The 7663-nt window shown below is 38.5% G+C and overlaps 1 long non-coding RNA gene across 1 annotated transcript; it reads left to right on the forward strand.

Moving 5' to 3' along the window:
* The first annotated feature begins 5666 nt into the window (after window positions 1-5666).
* On the forward strand, window positions 5667-6576 carry LOC116726807 (uncharacterized). The gene is made up of 3 exons (XR_004340672.1): window positions 5667-5824; window positions 6066-6168; window positions 6530-6576. It is a non-coding gene; the product is annotated as an uncharacterized LOC116726807 (long non-coding RNA).
* Window positions 6577-7663: the final 1087 nt, after the last annotated feature.

Below are 7663 nucleotides of genomic sequence, written 5' to 3' on the forward strand. Positions count from 1 at the left end.
TTTTTGCCCATAAAGAAGTACAACTTTTTACAACTTAAATGACATAACTATAGCTTTAAATAAATATAGCTTTAAACCTTTGTCCAGGGTTTCTGCAGACTTCACAAAGACAAATACAGGACTTTGGAAGGATCTGAATCTCTACAGAAATACACAAACTTTGTCGCGCCAACTGGCAATAAATTTGCACTTACCCATGATAAAAAAAATGTTAGCTAGCTAGCAGGCGTAGCAGTGAGTTACCAGTAGCCTCAACCAAAGATGTAAAATAGGTGCAAATTGCTCCCACCTGGTGGACTCCATTGACGTGTTTAGGACCATCTGCTCTGTTAATCCACTAATAAAGTTGGAGAAGATAGTGTTGTTAGAGAATTCCCTCCTCAAAGTCCTTCAGCAGTGAAGCACCTTTCCTTTCACTTTTATTACCTTTTGGTTAAATCCAAAAGTGCTGCTAAGTTGAACCCCTATTGAGAAATATTTTAGACCATTTTGTTACCAAAACCAGCTTTTCCAATGGTACTTTTTTTTTCTCTCCACAATTTATTTTTATCAAAGTCAGCTCCCCTCATTATTGTCTCCAGGGTCAGCAAGAGATACTTTTTTGACAAAAGCCTTCAGCTGCCAGAACTTGAAAAGAAATCCAGGAGCAGAATCTGTGCTAACCAGACGCAAAGCTTGTTAAAATGAAAATGTTTCCTGTTGAAATGAGACGAGTTTTATATCTCGCTGCAGCAAGAAACATTTCACGCTATATCGAAATGCAAAACTTGTTAAGAGGAGAAAGTTTGTTGTTAAAACATTTCTGCGGGAGCCCAGAAATAAATTCAGGAGCAGAATCTTGTTAAGACGAGAAAACGTTCTCGTTAAAACAAGACTTTGAAAAGTCATCATGAGATTTGTAGCTCATTATACCAAATATCCCTCTATTGAAAAAGAAAGGTCATAGTAGTAAAACGTATTTTTAGATAACCAAACAAGGTGAGGAGGAGGAATGTCAGTGTTTGGAGCCTAGTTTTAACGTTCTCATTTTAACAGCATCTCGCTGTAACGTTGGGTTCTTGCTATGACGAATACAAAACTTGTCTCATTTTAGCGAGACAAGTTGAACTTGATGAAACAAGAATGTTTCTCTTTAAAACAAGATGACTTTTACTGCAAGAAAAAGATTTAATAATATAACAAAATGCAAAACTTGTTAAAACGAGACGTTTTATCTTATAGAAAGAAATGTTCACGATACAGCAAGATGCACAAAATGAGAACCTCATTAAAATGAGACTCATTTTATATCTAGGTATAACATTGAACTCTCATGTTATACAAAACTAGTTTGAACTAGACTTTCTTTGTTAAAACAAGACTAGTTTTATATTTGTTATAGCAAAGAACTTTAGCGTTATAATAAGGTGCACTACTTGATTAATTTTATATCTTGTCTTAATTAGAGATAAAAATAGGCTCCTCTGACAGATTGCGACATCGTAAAAAGTCAAACGGGCTCAGTCGGACATTTTCTCACCCCGTTTGGCCATCTAAAAATAAGTTTTACTGCTATGACCTTTCTGATTCAATAGAAGGATATTTTGGTTTCATGACATACAAATCTCATTACGACTTTTTAAAGTCTTGTTTTAACGAGAACGTTTCCTCGTCTTAAGATTCTGCTCCTGAATTTATTTCCAAGCTCCGGCAGTTAAACGCTCCCGTAGAAATGACCTTCTGGTTCTTCACGAGAAAAAACTACGATGACACACTGTCCACATTGTGTTGCTTAGGCAGGTCTGTAAGTGGTGTGCAACACTAACATGACATTTTACTCAATCTCTATTACAGGTTATATTAGGGGACAAAAATGCAGCAGGGGAATTAATTCCATTCTGGGTTTGGTCATTTGCAGGAGCCTTAATTTCTCCGTGTTCCCTTTGATATTGTGTTTCTGCGCAACGGAAAATAGGAATAATAACAGATAGGCAATGTTCCAGTATTTCCTCGCACCATTTGTGATGGACATTTTTCTAGTTTTCCAGTTTACGCAAATAAAGGAACACACTGGGGGGAAAAAAAAAAAAGAGCTAAAGATGTGTGGCTCAGATAGCAGGCCTCAGTAATAACAGCCTGGTAGCGTGATGTATGAGCCAATTTAAATAGCATAAACCCTCACTTCATCCGGAAACCCGATACACGCAAACACCCGCCCCGAACCCACTCAAATACCTGTATTTAATATTCAGCCGTACATGTTCAGAAAAGCGCCGGGTAAAGCGCATGTGGCATTAACAAACAAACTCTCCCAGTTTGCTGGTAGACATGCCTGACTCCCTGGAGCTGCATGGAGCCAGAGCTACAACAACTGGGCTACCTCAGTCTATTTGGCCAGTCGGCCTCGATCTGCATCAGCGGAGCAGCAGGAGCCACAGGATATTGAAAAGTGAGAAACAGAAAAGCAGGAATTTTCACTCCCTCTGAATGTACTGTAAACACGTCGATTCCCATTTAGCTCCGTTTTGGGGGGAATTAAACTTCATTCAAAACGGGACTTTGTTCCAAAGTTACTTTTAGGGTTAGCATCCTTTGGAAAAAAAATGTCACAAGTTGTCTTTAGGAGTTATGGGGTGCCATTTGTGAACTTATACAGTAAAAAAACTAAGAGCCATATTTTATTTTATTTAGTAAACATAAAAATGTTTGTTCATTTTCCAGTCATATTTTCACCATGTTTTTCATACATTTGTAAATGTTGGAGTTCCAAACTAAATATTTTGTTTAGAAACAAAAATATTTAGCTTTCAAATTTCATATTTAGTTATGAATGGGACTTTAATAAATTCTGCTGGATAATAAATTACCCCAGTAATTATTGCGATATAATTATTGTTGCTTTGAGATGATTTTCAAGTAATATTTTGATGTTGGCGTAATAATAAAAGTTTACTGTCTCAAAGAAAAATAAACTTTACTTTTGTAATGGAGACTTAACACTGGAACTGGAAGATATTTTAAATGTCCAAAATAAAACCACACTAATGAAAATGGAAATAAAAACGTATACACAACCAAAAACAATACATAAAATGGATTAGGAAACAAAATTCCTCTTCAAAAATCAGAATGGAAATGATCAATTTATTTTATCATGCAATTTAATCAACTGCTTATTGTGACAGGCTTAGTTAGAAAGCATTTAGCTTCACATGAAATATTTAGTTTAGCTAAATATGTACTTCCAAAAATATTTAGACAGAAAAAAAAAGTTGCAGTCCTGCAACTTTTAGATGTGCCTCTGCTGCACCACCTGAACAGAATAATTAGGTCATTAAGGCTCTGGAGAAGGAGGTCATTAAGTCATTTCATTCCAGTGTTTTGTACCTGTGGCACATCTAAAAACTGAAGGACAGCGGCCTACGAGGCCTGGAGTTTGACACCTGGGCCCTAAAGTGTAGGGAATCTTCAAGTTGTGTGTTTTGGGTAAATGTGTGATGGGCCTTTATGTTCATTTTTTTGGTCAGCAGTGATTTTAATCCCTGAACTCTCCCATCACGGCCATTTTTCTTTCTCCCCAGTCTGTTTCTTATTGTTGAATCACAAATTCTGACCTTAACCGAGGGAAGCAACACCTGCAGTGTTTTAGATGTTTTATTTCTGGGTTGCTTGGTGACCTCCAGGTTGAATCTTGAAGTAATTTTGGCCGATCGGGCTCTCCTGGCAGGATCACAGCAGCCGCGTGGTTTCTCCAGGTGTGGAGTGTGGCTCTCGTTTAGGTTCGCTGTGATGTCTTACTAATCCTTTCCAAGCTCAGAGACGCCAATGAATCGTTTTCCTGTGTTTTTTGACTCTTTTAGAGTTGAGCTAAAAGAGTCAAAGAGTTAAACAACCTTAAGTTTGTTTAGCTTCTTAATTATATCTGCGGATAAAAATCAGATAATCATGAATTAACAATGCAATTACTTTTTCCCCATGGAGTCATAGGATGAATTTATCCTATTAGACTTTGGCAAAATAGAAGAAATTTGTAAATTATTACTGCTGTTTATAAATTATTACTGTGATATAATTTTCCTAAAATTTTGTATGACTAGAACTTTTCATTTTTTTTCTGTTATTGAGCCCGTTGTCCGGCACAGCAGTGAACATTCTTCAAATGTGAAAACCTTGTTGGTGAATATGAGTCACTTCCCTCTGGATGAGAGTTCAGAATTTTATCTTCTTATGACTTGTTCTAACATAAAACTGCTGGCGACGCCACTTCACATATCGACAGTCCGGCTAAGCTTCCGTACGTCTGCTGCCAATTTAAACGATATTGGTCGATGTTGACGGAAAAACCGAGGCAGTAATTCGGCAAAACGAGGCAGAAGTGAATGTGAGCGCCACCTGTCCCACAAAGACGGACCTGCAAGTTCGGAAAAAATCAAAAGCAGACAAAACATAAACTAAATAGAAAACAAAGAACTCCAGCTTTATCTCTCAAACAATCACACACCAACCTGAGCAGAACGACACAATATACACACACTTACACAATATGAACACACTCTTACAACACAAATATTCACACACGTGCACTAAAAACCCAGACCGTAGTCCGTGGTAACGGCGTAATGAAGAACGGGTGAATGTCACCAGGAGGTCTCTGCCACCAACAAGGAGCAAGAACGTAAACAAACACGTTTTAGCAATTAGTAATGTCATCTAAAACTCAGCGGCTCACCAGATGAAGTACGTCAAAGAAGTAATATATAAGTATATAAGTCATAAAAAAAAATGTACCTGCTTTGGAGCCACTTGCTCTGTCTGTGCAACTCAAACCAAGAATAAATGTTTTCCTGATGGAAGATCGAAGTCAGCTTTCGGATGAGCAAGATGGGAGAACAGAGAGCTAAGATCTGCTCAGGATCAATGCTGTTAAAGGATCCCAGAGGCCAACAGTGGACAAAATCAACTTCCTCTACTGTTCTGTTGATGGTGACGCTGACTAATCCAACCACCGTCTTCATTTTTTTTTTTTTTCAAGATGGCGCCGGCGCAGCTGGCTGCCTGCAGACGCAGCTCCCGTCGTGTGTGTTGGTCTGTGTATATTTGTTGTAACCGATTAAGGATCCGTGCTTGAAGAACCCATCATCAGTTGGGCTTTCCACAATGGCTGGATGTGGTTCTGTCGATGTTCTCCACGTTCTTCTGCTACTTTTTCTACTCTTGGTTGCGGAGAACCTTGCCGAGCGGAGTAGCGGCATTGTTTGCTCGCGTGAACGGCTGATTGCGCTGTGTGGGCCTCTGCTACTGCCCAGAGACGGGCCTGTGGTTCCGGAGGAGTTACGGAGGAGACGACGGGGCTGCGGGTCTGGAGTTAAACGGAGGTAGAAGAAGAGACGGCGCAGGCCAGCGGTGAGGTCTTTGGGAAATAGGACAGACGAACTCACGGCGCTGGTTAGGACCCAGAAGGAGTACTGGGAGTGCAGTATCTTCTGCTTCATGGAAACCTGGCTGCACTCGCTTATTCCGGAATACAGCGTGGAGGTTCCTGGATTTTCCTTGGTGCGCGGGGACAGGGACTTTTCCAAGAGTCGGAAGAAGAGGGGGAGAAGGACCTCGCTGCAGCAAACAGAAAGGGGCGGGGACGGACCTTTCCGTCAGTCCCATACCTTATTTGGAAATGGGACTATTGCATTCCGGAAATGAAGGGGGCGCTATTTTCATAATCACTAGTATAAATACCTTAAGACGCGGAGTTAAGAGGAACAGAAGAAGAAAGAAAGAAGTTTGAGAGGTTCTTCCTCTGGTGTTCGGCACACGATCAACAATGCAAAACTCACAAAGTCAACAAAAGGTATTTTTACCTTCTTAAATTTTTTCACATAGTAAATCAATACGCTTTTCTAGATTAGGTTGAAAATATAATTAAGAACTAGTGAAATTCGTAATTCATACAGGGGAAGGCTAATTTTAGCATGTAGCATAGCTAATTATTATCCCGCTGGGCACCATTAGATAAAAATAGAAAAGTAGATAACATGTATAATTGAGAAATGTATTTTATGCTCAAACTGTTTTTTATTTTCATTATACAGATCCACGTATCTATTTGCAACATGAACGATAAATATTGCTGTTCCCTTTGCTAATACAAGCTACAGAACCATTTAGCACAAACTGCTATGGTTCAACATAACGGTATGTATAACTACACTTGAAAAATATAAAATATTTTTTACATACCAGTTTTCTAGTGTTTCTCTTTTATTTTTAAAGGTTGATCTTTTTTAAATATGTTTTGTACACCAATGTTAAATTTCTGGAAAGTCTAATATATTTTATAAACTAACAGCAGCTATTATAGTTGGGTGTAGTACCCAGATGTGATACTCTAATGATGAGTAGCACTACTTCAATATAGTTTTAGTAAGTAACTGCAATAAACTACACAAGTAAGAGTAACAAAATATTTGGTGAAATGGTTATTATTAACTACTGTTTTACTGATCATAATGTGCAATGTGATTTTTTATTTTGTTTGTTTTTTTGTTTTTTTCAGATGCCTCTGAATGTTCTTGAAGCTGTTCTCCAGGAGGTGGCGCTAGCACAGGGAGACTCAGCTTACCTCACCTTGGCATTGACCTGCAGGTGCTTTGAAGCCGTTGAGTCTGAGCCAGTTTTCAGGAAGAAGACTCACTTTGCTTGGCTGGATGGTAAGGACCTTTGACTTTTTTCATCTGAAACATGTGAAATTAGATTTCAACTACATGAAATCGATTTTTCATTAACAGGTGAGATCAACTGGGGAAAATTTTCAAAAACATTCAAGGCAGAAAACCGGATTCCTTTTGCGGTTGTAACGTGTTCTTCCTGCCACCGGTAATATAAAGACTGTGGGCTTCACCGGCGATGGAAGACGAGGAGAGTACCCTGGTTACTACTGTGATGGCCGACCTAGACACTGCACTGACTGTCAATACTGAATGCAAGGAGAATATTAGTTGCTTTCCTCAGTCTTTCACACATTTCAGTTGTCACACATTGTTCGTTTTTTTGTGACATGCCATTTTAAATCATTTCTGCTAAAGAATATTTGCCTTTTGACTTGTGCAGTCATCCTTTTTAATAATGTGTTCTTTCAATATTATTTACATTTTTGAATGTTCCTTTTGTTGTAGCTCAGTTGATTTACATTATTTAGTTTTCACAGAAATGGTGCCGTTTCCACACAAAGTTACATTGTGGCTGTAATTTGTTGGAGAGAGTAGAACCAATAAAGTAGTTGTAAATATATTGTAACAGCGTTGTTTAACAATAGGATAACCTTGTTTTAAAAATTTTAAATGCAAGCAAAGCTAATAACTTGCAATATTTTATATGTGTAAATACAATGTTTCCTATACATTTTGAACAATGACTGGAATCAATACAAATTTTTTTACAAACCTGACATACAGCTAAGTTGTTTATGTTTTAACAGTCAGAATCAACTTGGGGTTTTTTTGTAATAAAGCAAGCACATACAGAAACATATTGTTCGGTTACAAACAAGATTAAACGAGCAGAGCGAAGGTGTAGTCGGGGTGGAGGTGATGATAGCTCAGATGAGGAGCAGTTGCACACATCAAGCCGGACTTTATGAAGGGTGGAGGAGATGAGCCCGGCGCCGTTAGGCTGGGATGGAGACACATGA

Source organism: Xiphophorus hellerii, chromosome 10 (genome assembly GCF_003331165.1).
Source record: "Xiphophorus hellerii strain 12219 chromosome 10, Xiphophorus_hellerii-4.1, whole genome shotgun sequence".
In the NCBI taxonomy this organism is placed as follows: Eukaryota; Metazoa; Chordata; class Actinopteri; order Cyprinodontiformes; family Poeciliidae; genus Xiphophorus; species Xiphophorus hellerii.